This window comes from Strix uralensis, chromosome 28 (genome assembly GCF_047716275.1).
Source record: "Strix uralensis isolate ZFMK-TIS-50842 chromosome 28, bStrUra1, whole genome shotgun sequence".
NCBI lineage: Eukaryota > Metazoa > Chordata > Aves > Strigiformes > Strigidae > Strix > Strix uralensis.
The window spans coordinates 829,820-842,273 of record NC_133999.1 but is presented as its reverse complement, the minus strand read 5'-3'; the positions used below and the strand labels follow the sequence as shown (position 1 = coordinate 842,273).

Below are 12,454 nucleotides of genomic sequence, written 5' to 3'. Positions count from 1 at the left end.
CGGGGATCAGCTGGGCTGGGTGATGCTTTTCAGAAGCGCGGCCGGTGTGAAGCCGCCTGCGTAGGCATCCTGAGTGCTGTGGATGGGTATCTGAGGATTCTCCCCTCTCTCCTGTTAAGCAGCATTATTTTCTAACAAAACCAGCCGTTTGGGCAAGCTGGAAACAGCCTTTTTACAGCTTGCGGTGGTGCCGCCCTCCTGTGGCTGGAGAACTGCTCGAGTTGGAATAAAACCAGCTGAAAAACCTGATGTAACGTAACCAAGTTACTAAAACCTACAGTTGCCTACATTTGCTACTGGTCTGGCACACTAAATACTTCAGCTTGGCACCTGAAGCCGCAGCAGCTCAGCAGTGATGTGAGAAAGAGGCTGATAACCGAAGGGGTTTTCTCCTCAGTTATTGTTATGATCTTTCAGCCCCGCAGCGTGATGCTGCTGCAGAGGGTGGAGACAGTGTTCAGAGGAAGGGTGCGCTGGTGGGACACGCGCTGCTCTGCTACCGACACACCTCACCATCCCGGGGGTTTTACTCGCTGGTTTTGTGGCATCACTGCCGTGGAATTTATGCTCAAGTAGCAAAACCCCTGAATTTCAAAGGTCCTGTAAATGGCGTTTCTGTGGGCTGCAGGTGCCACAGGCTGCAGCCATCGCGCTGGGGAGCCGGGGGGTTTCAGCCTTGCACACGGGCGCTGCCCGGTTCTTCTTCCCAAACGGGAGGGATCCCAGCAACAACAGAACCCCCACGGCCGAGCCCGGCGCTGTGGTGCCAGGCGGGGCTGCTCGCTCACCCAGGAGGGGCCTGAGGACTTGCGGTGAGTGCCACCAGCCCGAGCACACACACAGCTCACTTGCTGGGCAGGATGGAAGGAAATATAATTCATATAACTTATATATAAAGGAAAACCTGGAGATGAGCTGGACCCCCAGCGCTGCCCTCGCTCTGCCTTCCCGGGACACTCCGCACCCCCGCGACTGCCCCCGGGCCCCGTCTGGGGACACAGCGGGGCTCTGCAGGGCTGAGCGCGGTGGGATGCAGCAGGTGCCCCGGTTCTTACGGTGCACCACGCTGTGCCAGGAAGGGCCGAGCCCCTCCCCATGCCCTCAGCTGCCCAGGTCGGTGCAGTGCAAGAGGCATCTCCCAGCACAGAGATGCGCCAGAGGTGCAGGCAGAGTGGAAGGGCCAGCCGAATTCCAGCTGCCTAACAAAGGCACCAGCGGCAGTTGCAGCTGATGTTTGAAGAACAAGCCTCGTCCTCAGGAGGAAAGCTCTGAGATATCTGTACTCAGGGCTGGAATAACAATTTGCCTTTGGAGAGGAGTGGAAGCAGTTATTTTCAGTCCATTAAAGCCTGCTGCCGCGGAGCCCTTCACCTTGTGAGGTGGCAGACCCTGCCAGGCTCAGCAGCAAGAGAGCAACCGGTCCACTTAATCACAGGCCAGTAGCACTGGTGATTTCCAAGTTACGCTGGGCCAGATAACACCAGACTAAGGTGGGCATGACTAGCCTGGACACTCTTACTGGTCCCACTAACTCCCACCAAGGGTTACTGGCTCTGGAATTTCATACATGCCAAAAGGTTTCCAGGACAGGGCGATTTGGGATAGATGCTTCATCCCAGTGACGCACCAACTTCCGCAACACATTGCGGGTTTCCTACTTGTGCTATGGCAACAGCAAACGCAACACATTTTTGTAGGGTGTTTCATACAATAACCCTTTGCTGAAGCAGCTCAAGTTGCTGAAGAGGCCGGGGATGCCACAGAAAAAGCGTCATAGCCAGTGCCCCAGCGAGGGGCAGCAACCCCCACAGCTCAGATACGGGCTTTGGAATAACACGCGGCCACATCAAACATTTTCAAAGAAGCCGGCAAGATGCAGGTGCAGATGCTGCTGCTGCACCCTGGACACCGGGCCACGGCCACGGCACCGCTGAGGCAGCTTTCGGCTGCGGGACGAGCGTTGCCAGCGGCAAAGGGCAGAGCTGGCGCACAGGCGCACGTCAGCCCCAACCCGGCGATTCGAGGGAGGTACTCGAGTCCCCTCTGTGGACATGTAACCCATCGAAAGGGATTTCAGGCAGAAGGAACAGTTTGCAGGGACATTATCTCAGCTTGTCGCTGTTACCTTCGGTGCTAGCAGTGCGTTTACGCTCACCCGGAGCGGTGTGTTTCTTTGTGTGTTCTCACACTACCTTCAGTTTTTCCACTTCAAGAAACAACTTCTGCCAGAACAGCTAGCACAAGGACTGGGAAGCCAAATGTACGCCTGGGAGCTACCACAGCTCTCGGCATGAGCCCAGGACAGCAATGATCAGCTAACGGCCCCTGGAGCCCAGCTCTGCCCCAGGCAGGCAGAGCCCTAGAGCCCACCAGCCCCCCAATAGCTGCCAGCATCACTCCCAATAGCTGCCAGCATCGCTGGCCGCAGCCCCCCGGGCCAGCTGTAACCCTGGTTATTCTTTAGAAGTGACACCCGAGATTTTATTAATTTCTTCTCCATCTTTCCCTGCTCAACACCACTTTCTCCCACCCCCAGCTTCTCCCTAGGGTGCACACCGTGGTCACACTGAGGAACGGCAGCAAGCAGCAGCACCAACCGCTGTACGCCCAGCTAAAGACCCCCTCCGTGGGAAATGCCTCCCCGAGGTGCGGTGGGCTCTTGCTGGGCCACACTCCCCGGCCTGGAGCGGTGCTTCAGCACTTTTTGGGGACTGGTTTCACACCAGCACCTCGCTGCCAGGGCCTGTGCATTGGGGGACATCTGCCCCGTTTGTCACGGAGGAACAGGGACAGCCCAGCAGCCGGGCACGCTGCAGGACACTTTATTCTCTACACCAGAGGTTCACTCATCCAACACTTACCCCGTCACGGGTGTGTTTGTTTGTGACGGCCCCGGTTTCTCAGGCGCCTGCACCGTGCCCCCCGCAGCTGCGCCCCGTTAGCCCCCGCAGGCTGGAGGCTGGCCGGCAATCTGCAGCGAGCGCTGCTGGAAACAACAAAAATTATGCAACCGCTCCCCAAGAATGTGCATGTTTTATGAGCATTATAAATTGCAAGACACCATTGTTGCATCAGAAAAATCCTGCACAGATTCAGAATTAAAAGGACCCTTGATTCACTTAAAGGGACATGTCAAAACCTTCCTTAATTGTGATAAATCCCATTCTTTCATCTGAGAAGGTGACATTTCATGGCAAATAAGCCCAAGAAATTGAGTGGAACAAGGAAGAGCTTCCTGTTTTGTACGTGATTTCCTATAATGAACAAAGCTCAGCATGAAAACAGTAGGCTGCATGTCTGGTGCTCAGTTTTTTTAGGTTTACGTTGATCCCAGGCAGGCAGATGGAATTCATCATGAGAAGCTAATCAGGGACACTGAGACCTAGTTGCATTTACAGGGAGAAAATCTCAGTTTGGGGAGTCATTAGAAGCCTGCCTCTCATAAGCACACTGCTTGCAAATTTACAGACCATTTCCCAGACAAACCATTCTGCTCAGGCCTGGCAGCGAAGACCGAGAGGAGAGCGATGGGAATTGTGCACAGGGGTCAATTAACCTGGGTCTGTCCCTTCTCCCAGAGCAAAGAGGAGCTTCATCACCCCAGCACTCCGAGGGGTGCGTGACCTGGGGAGAATGCTAGCGAGCGCTCAGGTAACTTGACCTTTAAACCAGCTGGCACTGCACTGTCCCCCCCGGCGCAGACACTTCCCCAAGCTCCTGCACTTTGGAGGTCAGGTTGAAAATCCCTTTTCTTCCCTAGAGAAGGGAAGAAGCCCTGGAAGCCTCCAGGACCCCCACAAACACCCAGCAAAACCACCAGCCAAACCGGCCACACCAGGGCTCTGAGCCAGGCGGCCTCTGCCCAAAGGGACCAAAGCAACCGCGGATGTTTCAGGGACAGAAAAGAGCAGGATCCCCCTCCAGAGCTACCCTCACCTCTTTGCCTCTTCCAAGACTGTGACAAATCTTCTACTGCTCCAGCTTCCCCCTTACAAAGGCCGAGAGCCTCACGACGCTGGTCCAGCTCTCCCAGCCCTTCTTCCAGCCGGAGCCTGCGCTGGCGGCAGCGGTGCTGATGCTGCAGCACACGGGTGTTTGCAGATGTGTGTGTCCCCCCCCCCACCCCGAGGCCATGCATCCCTGGGAGAGCTGTGCCCTGGGGAAAGGCCTGGGAGGGAGAGGAGGAACGGGTGCCACGTTGCCTTTTATTCTGTCTGCAGGCTGCATTCTGGCAGCTGGTGATTTTCATACATTTGTATTTACTGTTACCTGATAAATAGATTTCTGGGCAAGGTCTGATGTGCCCAAGGAGCCTGTGGCATGAGCAGAGCTGGGCTGTGGGGGGTTTCCATCCCCTGAGCAGTTCCCTGTCAGTACCTGCACAGAGCTGGCGTTTCATTAATGTTCCCCTCTGTACACGTGAACGCTTGAACGACGCTGAGAACCAAACACAGAAGGGAAAACGCTTTGCCAAAAAAGGCCACTTGCTTCAACGCTTGGACAACAGATTCCAAATCAGCCTGGGCACGGCCTCCTCCCCGCGCCGCTCCCGTGGGATGCGCAGCAGGAGCGCGGCAGCGGGATGAGCGGCCACCTTCGGAGGAGCCTTTTGGGAGCTCTGGTAGGGGAACAGCAAACAGGAAAGTGCTGAGCCAGCTGGGAACAAGCCATTCGCCTGCACCCGGGTCTCCCTCCCAACAATATTTTAATTCCAGCTCAAACTGCCAAAAAAAGAAGCTCCTTAATCAGCAAAGCTGGGAGGAAGGGCAGCTCCCGTTCCGGCATGCGGCCGCCCCTCTCCCCGGCCACCACCCTTCCTTCCCCTGCGATGCCCATGGCCATACTTGTGCTAACTGGGCAAACCCCCCCCCACGTCCTCCCAAAGGCCGGCACACACCGCATCTGCCAGATCTGCTGCAACTCTTGGTCTTCCCTTTTTTCCTGGGGAAAAGGTGCTGCTCTGGTGAAGCACTGAACATCCCATCAGAGCTGCGAATTTCCCTGGTTTATGCTCTTCCAGGAAACTCGTTCTTTGTGGTTTATCAAACCCAGCGCATTTCCAGATAGAGGCAAACAAGCTCCCCCAATTACGCTTTACCACTTTCAGATGTTTTCATTATCCCTGATGCAGTACCCATCAAATATTGTCTTGTACCAAAAGCCATTTCTGTCAAATTAAGTTAAAAGGAAGTAGTGGAAAACTAAAAGCTCCACATCTAATCCTACCACCTGGAAAATCAGCAGAGAAATATAATTTTGTAGTCTTTCAAATTAAATCAGATTCTGGCCTCTCTGCTGATGAGTTAATCCAATGCTGAGTGGAATAGCTCCGCTCAACCATGACTAGGTTTAGGCATGTTCAATTCACAGCAAAGCAGTTCCAGTTCAGAGACATTGCTTTTAATTTTATTCTCACCCTATTTCTTTTAATTTTATAATTTGCCTCAACCATTCCCCAACAAGAAGCTATCAGCAGGAGGGGCCTTTGATTGCAGAGCTGCTCGTGCTGCTACAAAGGGTGGTGGCCGGGGGCCCGCGGGCGGGTCACGGCGTCTGTGTGTTTTGGGTGGCCTTTCCCTTCCTGGGTGCTGTGGCACCGGAGCCTTTTGACCATCTGCCCCCAGGTGGAGCTGGACTACGTGGGTTTAAGGCTGAACTGGGATTGCACCCTAGTGAGAACTGCTAAAAGAAAGAAACCATGAAGGAAACATTCGTTGCACCAACATCCCTCCTTCCAGTTAAATTTTAACCAACTTCCTCCCAAAAAAATCAGAAAAAAATCCACAAAAAATTAAAAGTTATTCTAAGAAAAATAAAAGTAAAATCTTCACCCAATACAGACGAATTGAGTAGGGCTCATAGGAAAATTAGAAAAGTTTGAGCACTTCAGGAGTTGGTTTTGTTCTCTGTCACAGTGAAAATTAGACCCTTTATTGTTCTTCATGCAAAAATGAGTGTGGTCACAAACCATCCCTCAGCATCACCGCACCTTGGTACAAAATAATTCACTCACCACGTAGGAAGCCAGACCCGAGTTCTTGGTCTGTCTCATGATTGGCTTTTTCTGTGGTTCACCCCAAAGCCTGAATTTAAGAACAGTTCAGACATGTACTAATATGAAAGGCTTATTATTTCACTTTTTTTACATTATTTTACAAAACAGTTGCCTCTCATAGCACATGTCCATCAGGCTCATCCCAGACTATTACAAAGGCTGTTAGCTACCGGAGCTCAGCGTTTACCAAGTACAGGGCTTACGGTGGCTGTGCCAGCCCTCTGCGGACTGGCATAGCCCGGGGCTGGGATGTCAGTTCCCTCCGCAGGAACGACGAGCTGCTCCCGGAGAGAGACCAGAGCTGCTCCCGGAGACCAGAGCTGCTCCCGCGACGCTGCGCAGGGACCACACAGCCACTCCTCACACCATCGTCCCCAGTGTTCCTGTTGGGCTCCCGGGTGGCTGCTCTCCCCCATGCTGGCAATCTCCGTGAGCAGTCGCTGCCACCCCTTTTTGATGTTTTGCATAAAATTGACCTGCACATGATTTTGTGTCTCTTTATTCTCCTTTAAAGATGTGAAGTACAACCAGAAGTCTCTCTTATGCTTTACTTTCTTCTTCTTTTTTTTTTTTTTTCCCCATTTGCTTTTCACATGAGAAGTCCAGAATGTCACGTCTGATCTTCCCTGGTTTTCCTACAGGTCTTTTGGGAAATCTTAGACCACTTGCTTTAGAAGCAGCAAAAATAATTGAAAGTGTGAAGGTGTTGAATAGTTAGCCAGGGCTTCCTTTCCCTGCAGCGTTAGTCTTTGAAGTTAGAGCCGTCTGTAGAGTAGCTGCTGAACGGGTCTGTCCGGTGCGGCACCGCTGCTGTCCCGCCAGCCAGGCAGCCCCGGCACCTCCCAGGGTGGTGGCAGTGAACCCTCACCCCCCCCCCCCGTCAGGTCCTCTTTGCATATACTCGTATAACAGATCAAAAAGGGCAAATAGCTGCAATTTTCTCCGTTTAATGCAAGCCAGAACGCTCTCTCCAGTTACCGTTTGCAGTTTACTTAAGTCGTGGTGGACTGGATTTAAGTAATTACGGACTGGATTCACCCCTCCTGAAGCTTGCGTTCTCTGTAGAGAACTAACAAAGGTGGCTGAAGAAAACCTGCCTGGGGTTGCTGAGGTTTCTGTGTGAGCCTTTTCAAGTTTCAAATTTAACAAGTTTAAGGATCATGAAATGTTGGTTCTTATCTTTACTGGTTTGCCACAACTACTGGAACACCTGCAGTAAGTGAGACTGCGAAAGGCCACTCTGAGACCTGGCAAAAGGATCAGCAGCCTTCAAGACAGCCGCCCTTGCCGGTGGGATGCTGCCACGGTGGCTCAGGGCCGGCTCTCCCACACCGCTCGTGCCCTGGCATGGAACATGGTGCACGGGCTGAACTTTAAAGACAGGTGGGAGGCTCAGAAGGGCTCGTCCAAGCCAGGCTCAACCGCTGCGACCTGACTGGCCTCGTCAGGAGAGCCCAGGGCAAAGAGCCCCGGTGTGGGGCACATCCAAGTGTCCCGGCGAGGGGCCCCTGCACGTCTCCGGTGATGCCTGGGCACACAGCAGATGCACCCTCCCTCCCCATGGTTTCACTGGCAGAGAGGCCTGAGCAAGCCCAACTGGGCAAACCTGCGTGGGCCAGCGCACGCCCCGCGACTCCGGCGCACCCCGGCTCGGCAGCACCCGCGAGGTGATTTCTGCTCTCAGCATCTTCTCCCAGAGCAGGGCTGCCCGCATCCTGCCAGGGCTCTGCCTGGAGCTGCTGACCTCTGCAGGCAGCAAGGCAAGACTACAAAGGTATTATTAATGACAATAGCTATTTTTATAGAAAAGCAGAAATGAGATCATTTCTTCAAATAAAAAACCCAAAACAAACCAGCAAGGGTAAACATGAACAAGGTGGTTTGTTCTGGGAAGCTTTTCTGGTATCAAGAGAAATGATCTTAGCACAATATGGTGTTTTAGTTTGGTTTCTGTTTTGTTTTCCTAATTTACAATGTGTTTTAGCATCTATACAAAATATCCCTCAGGCTGCCAACAGCAACAGGACCCAGAGTGGTGATTTAATGTAAGAGAACACGTTCTCTTACACCGTTTATCCAAACTCTCCCCTTTGCGCTGAGATGTCATTAGACCAATTTAAGTCAGGCCCAAAGGCTGGTTCTGCATCCTGCACCTCCTCAGGCAGCGGCTGGGGAGTTGTCCCTCTGCCACAGACTGATGTTGTCATCAAGTGGCACCTACCTGCTCCCTGCAAATGCCCCTGGCACCGGCAGAGTCCCTGCCCCTCCCGGGTGCTGGCTGTGAGCCCTCCCGGCAGCCCTGCCGAGAGGAGGAGGAGGAGGAGGAAGACATCTCCCCTGGGAAGCATTGCCCTGGGAGGGTGCACAGGCCCTGTGGCTCCCGAGGGCATTTTGCTTATTGACAGTCACCACGTTAATCTGCACGTGTCAGCAGGGACATACAAACACCCCCCCGAGTGGACACACGCGGCTATTCCAGAGAACTAACAACCCATCATCATAACGAATCTAAAGGAAAGGCTGAGAAGAAAGCAGGCAATAATTTCTGCCAAACATCGCAGCTGTAAGAGCACAATGGGAAAGGAGCTGCCGGGGGAGCAGCCTGACGCAAATGAATCATGACAGGAGGGGAAGGAGAGTCTGAAAGCTGCTCCCTTGACCTAAGTGTTGCTTTTTTTCATGTGCAGGGAAAACAGTTTGCACTGCTGCTCCTCCTGCAATCACCACGGGTGCTCCAGAAGACAATGAAGAATTTATCACTCCTCTCTGGGCAGGCGGTGACAGATGATCTGTGGAGCTGCGGAATTTCCCCAGACCCGATATGAAATCAATCACCTGGAAATCCCCCCAAAATACTCACCCCCAGCCCCCAGAAATACTCCCCTCTGAATTACTCCCACCCCAAAATACTCCCCCCAGAACAGTCCCCCCTGAAATACTCCCCCGAAACACTTCCTCCGAAATGCTCCCCCTGAAATGCTGCCCCCAAAATAGTCCCCTCTGGAATACTCCTGACACATTCCACTCCTCAAATACTCCCACCCTGAAATACTCCCCCTGAAATACTTCCCCCACACCCCACCTTGATTAAGACCCCCCAGCACTTATATTAAAAATTACTCTGGCTTACTTGCCCCCTTACTCACCACCCTTTACTTGCCCCCCTTTACTTGCCCCTCTTACTCTCCACTGTTTACTCGCAGCTCCTTTACTCACCACCATTTACTTGCACCCCGTTTACTCACACCCCTTTACTCGCCCCCCTTTTGTCACCACCCTTTACTTTAACGGGGTGGGAGGCTGAAACAGGGTTGGAGGCCGGAGGGAAGTAGACGCCGGAGGGCAAATATAGGCCAGAAAAAAGTAGATGCTGAAAAGGGGTGCGAGGTCTGAGGGGCATTAGAGTTGGAAAAGTGCTGGGAAGCCAAAAAGGGGTGGGAGGACGTGGGGGAAGTAGAGATGGAGAAATCACTAGAAAAGGAAGGAGGAGTCCTACAGGCACATGGTGGAGAAAAACCAGGGTCAGGGAGCAAGACGGAGGAAGAGAGATAATGATGAGTGGAGAGTAGAAAGACAGAGAGAGAGAAATCAAATGTGGGGGGAAAAGATGGTGGGAAGGAGGGAGAGCAAGAGACGGTCCAGAAGGCAGAGGGCTTGAGGGGATGAGAGAGGGAGAAAGGGAGAGGGATGGGGACAAAGAGAGGGAGAAAGGAAAGAGAGGGATGGGCTACAAGATGAATGGGAAAAGGCCACAGAGGAAGACAGAATGGCACAGGGAGCTGGGCACGGGGTTATACCGGGAAACAACGGGACAGCGATCGCCAGCCATAGAGAGGGCTCTCTGGAAAAGGCAGCGTCCTCCGGGGCACGGCTTTACCTGCAATCATCTGGGCTGCAGCGTTTTAATTTGTTTCCTTTAAAGAGACTCAAGGGTACCATGAGAGGCAGTTTCCAGGATTCAAAGGAGACGCAGAATTTGATCTCTTTCCATGGCCTTGTATGTAATTACTGGAAGGAGTGAGGGAGGCAATACAGATGCAAAGACTCAGGTTAAAAGAATTTATTCCAGGCCAGCAGATGGAAAGCTACCCCTGCTCGGATTTGGGGGAGGCGTGTGGGAACTGCCAAGGACGAGGGCCAGGAACAACCATCTTGTGACCTCCAGTTGTTGGGCACGTTCCCTGGGGCTGCAGGGACCTGGAGAGGAGCAGCTGCTGCCCCACACTGCAACGAGGACAGCCGGGGGTCCCACTCCATGCACCGCCTGCATTTAATTCCCTCCCTCCCTTTCCCCTCCCGGCTGGCCAGGGCTGCTCTGGCCGGGATCCGGCAGCGCGAGTGCACGAAGCAGCGTGCAAAGCTCCAGCGGCCCGCGCTGGGACGGAGACTCTTCGAGGAGTGACGATGCCCCGAGATCCCACAGAGGGGGTCAGGAAGTGAAGGGGAGGGGACCTAGTCCTGCAGCATCCTTCCAGCATAATCACCCTGGCATTAATTTTCAAAACACTTTTTTAGTTTCTCCGCGAAGGCACGTTCGTCAGCAGCGAAACAAGTCTGCCCGTCGTGACCGAAGACAGAGGAGCTGTGCAGGCGGTCCCTGAGGGATCCCCACCAGCCAAGGGGCTGCTGTTCCTGGACCTGCCCTGCGAGGTGTTCCTCTGCGCTGTGTAACTGTGAAAGCTGTGCGGCCTGTGACACTTCTATACCCCAAAGCCGTTCGCTTCTCTTCTTTTTCAGCTGCACCTCGACCCAGGGCATGACCTCCAGCACCGCTGGTGGCTGAAAAATCATTTCAGGCTCTTGGAAATATCAAGCTCATCTGTCCTGAACTTCGCAGCTCTGTATTTTAACAGCCTAAGTGACTCCTCAGCACTGCCACTTTGAATTTCTTTCATGTCGTCTAGTTTTAGTGCTATTCTATTTCATTTCCTCCCTTACCTTAATCATTTTTTAACACTCTTTCAGTTTGTGTTTCTCTCTCTTTTCATCTTCATCTGTTCCTGATATTTTATTTTTCCAACAAACTAAGTAATTTAATGGCCCTAATCCCAAGCCTCCTATTTAGAGCATGGATGTGGAGGCTGCAAAAAGAAGTCCCAATTTAAATCTGTCAGTCAAGCATAATTTAATCCATCATCTTCTTTATATCTAAAACTGCTCCATGGGAAGGAAACCATGACTGGGATTCAATTTACCTTTAACATCCAGCTTTACAGCTTTCTAGTGCTTCCTTTTCTTATGTAAGGGCTATTAGAAAATGATGAAGTTATCTAGACTTTGGACAACACGCAGTCAGCACTGTTTGGGTCCGAGGTGATTGCACAGGGCTCAGACACATCCACAGCACCATGGCCGCACACGCGGGCTGTGGCGGAGCTGCGGTGCTGCAGGGCAGTGCTTTTCTACTCTTTTTCCATTTCTGGACCTCTGAACAAAGTCCAGGGAATTAAACATACTGAAGGTAGCTGCTTACCTTTGTAACCTTTCCCGTCCGCTGCCAGCCAGCCCATGGACCCGCCGGAGGCCGTGGATCAGGGCTGAGGCGCAGCTGATGTCTGGGCTGCGTCGTTCCTGCAGCTGCGTCTGCCCGGACCGTCTGTGCTGCACTGGGGATGGAGTCTGAGCAGGGACGGCCTCCATCTGCCTGCCAGCGACAGGTCTGGGGGGAGAAGGCATTGGCTGCGCTGGCACGTCACGAAGCCTGTCACTTGACAAAGGCCCCAAACCCCCCCAACAGTCTGGTTTTTAATGTGGGATCCTGACTAGAGATTGCAAACCCCTCCTTGCGTTCAGCCGCCCGGGGGAGAAGGAGCCCTGTCACCAGGGAACAACCCGGGAGCGGGTGTCAGCCCCCCCCCAGCACAGCCAACCCCCCTGGGGCCCCCTGGGGCCTCAGCCCTCCGCAAAGGGTCAATTTTCCTGCACCGGTAGCGGGACCCTGGTCTCTGCGTCTTAATGACTCCAGACCACACAGACAACACTGGTTTTCTCTTTTCTGTACTATTTTAGCTCACTCTCTCCCAGGAGATGAGCAATTACCAGCAACAAATACCTGCTCGGCAGAGGAGGGAAGACAAATATGCTTTTAGACCTGGAATATGCAGCTACTTATTACAAATATTTGACAATGTTAGGACAGTTACTATAAGTCTCTCCGTCATTCTCCATTGCTCTAACACCCACCAAAAATAAATCAAACGCCTAAATCACCCGTGAGAGCGTTGAGAAGAGATCTGCCAGGTGACAGAAACATGCTCAGGACAGGCGGACACCAAACTGCACTGCAGCCCTGTAACAAGCTGGGGTGGCTCCGACGTGAGATAAACCTGACACTGTGCAGGGTTAGTTAGTGCCAGCTCTCGGCTGGGCCAGACCCGGGACGCAGCAGCCGTCCTGCTC

The 12,454-nt window shown here is 53.1% G+C and overlaps 1 long non-coding RNA gene across 1 annotated transcript; it reads right to left on the bottom strand.

Annotated features, from left to right (window-relative positions):
* Positions 1–6,112: 6,112 nt before the first annotated feature.
* Positions 6,113–11,760, bottom strand: LOC141935658 (uncharacterized). The gene is made up of 3 exons (XR_012626601.1): positions 11,529–11,760; positions 9,933–10,063; positions 6,113–8,852 (listed from the first exon to the last, which is right to left on the bottom strand). It is a non-coding gene; the product is annotated as an uncharacterized LOC141935658 (long non-coding RNA).
* Between the last annotated feature and the right edge of the window lie 694 nt (positions 11,761–12,454).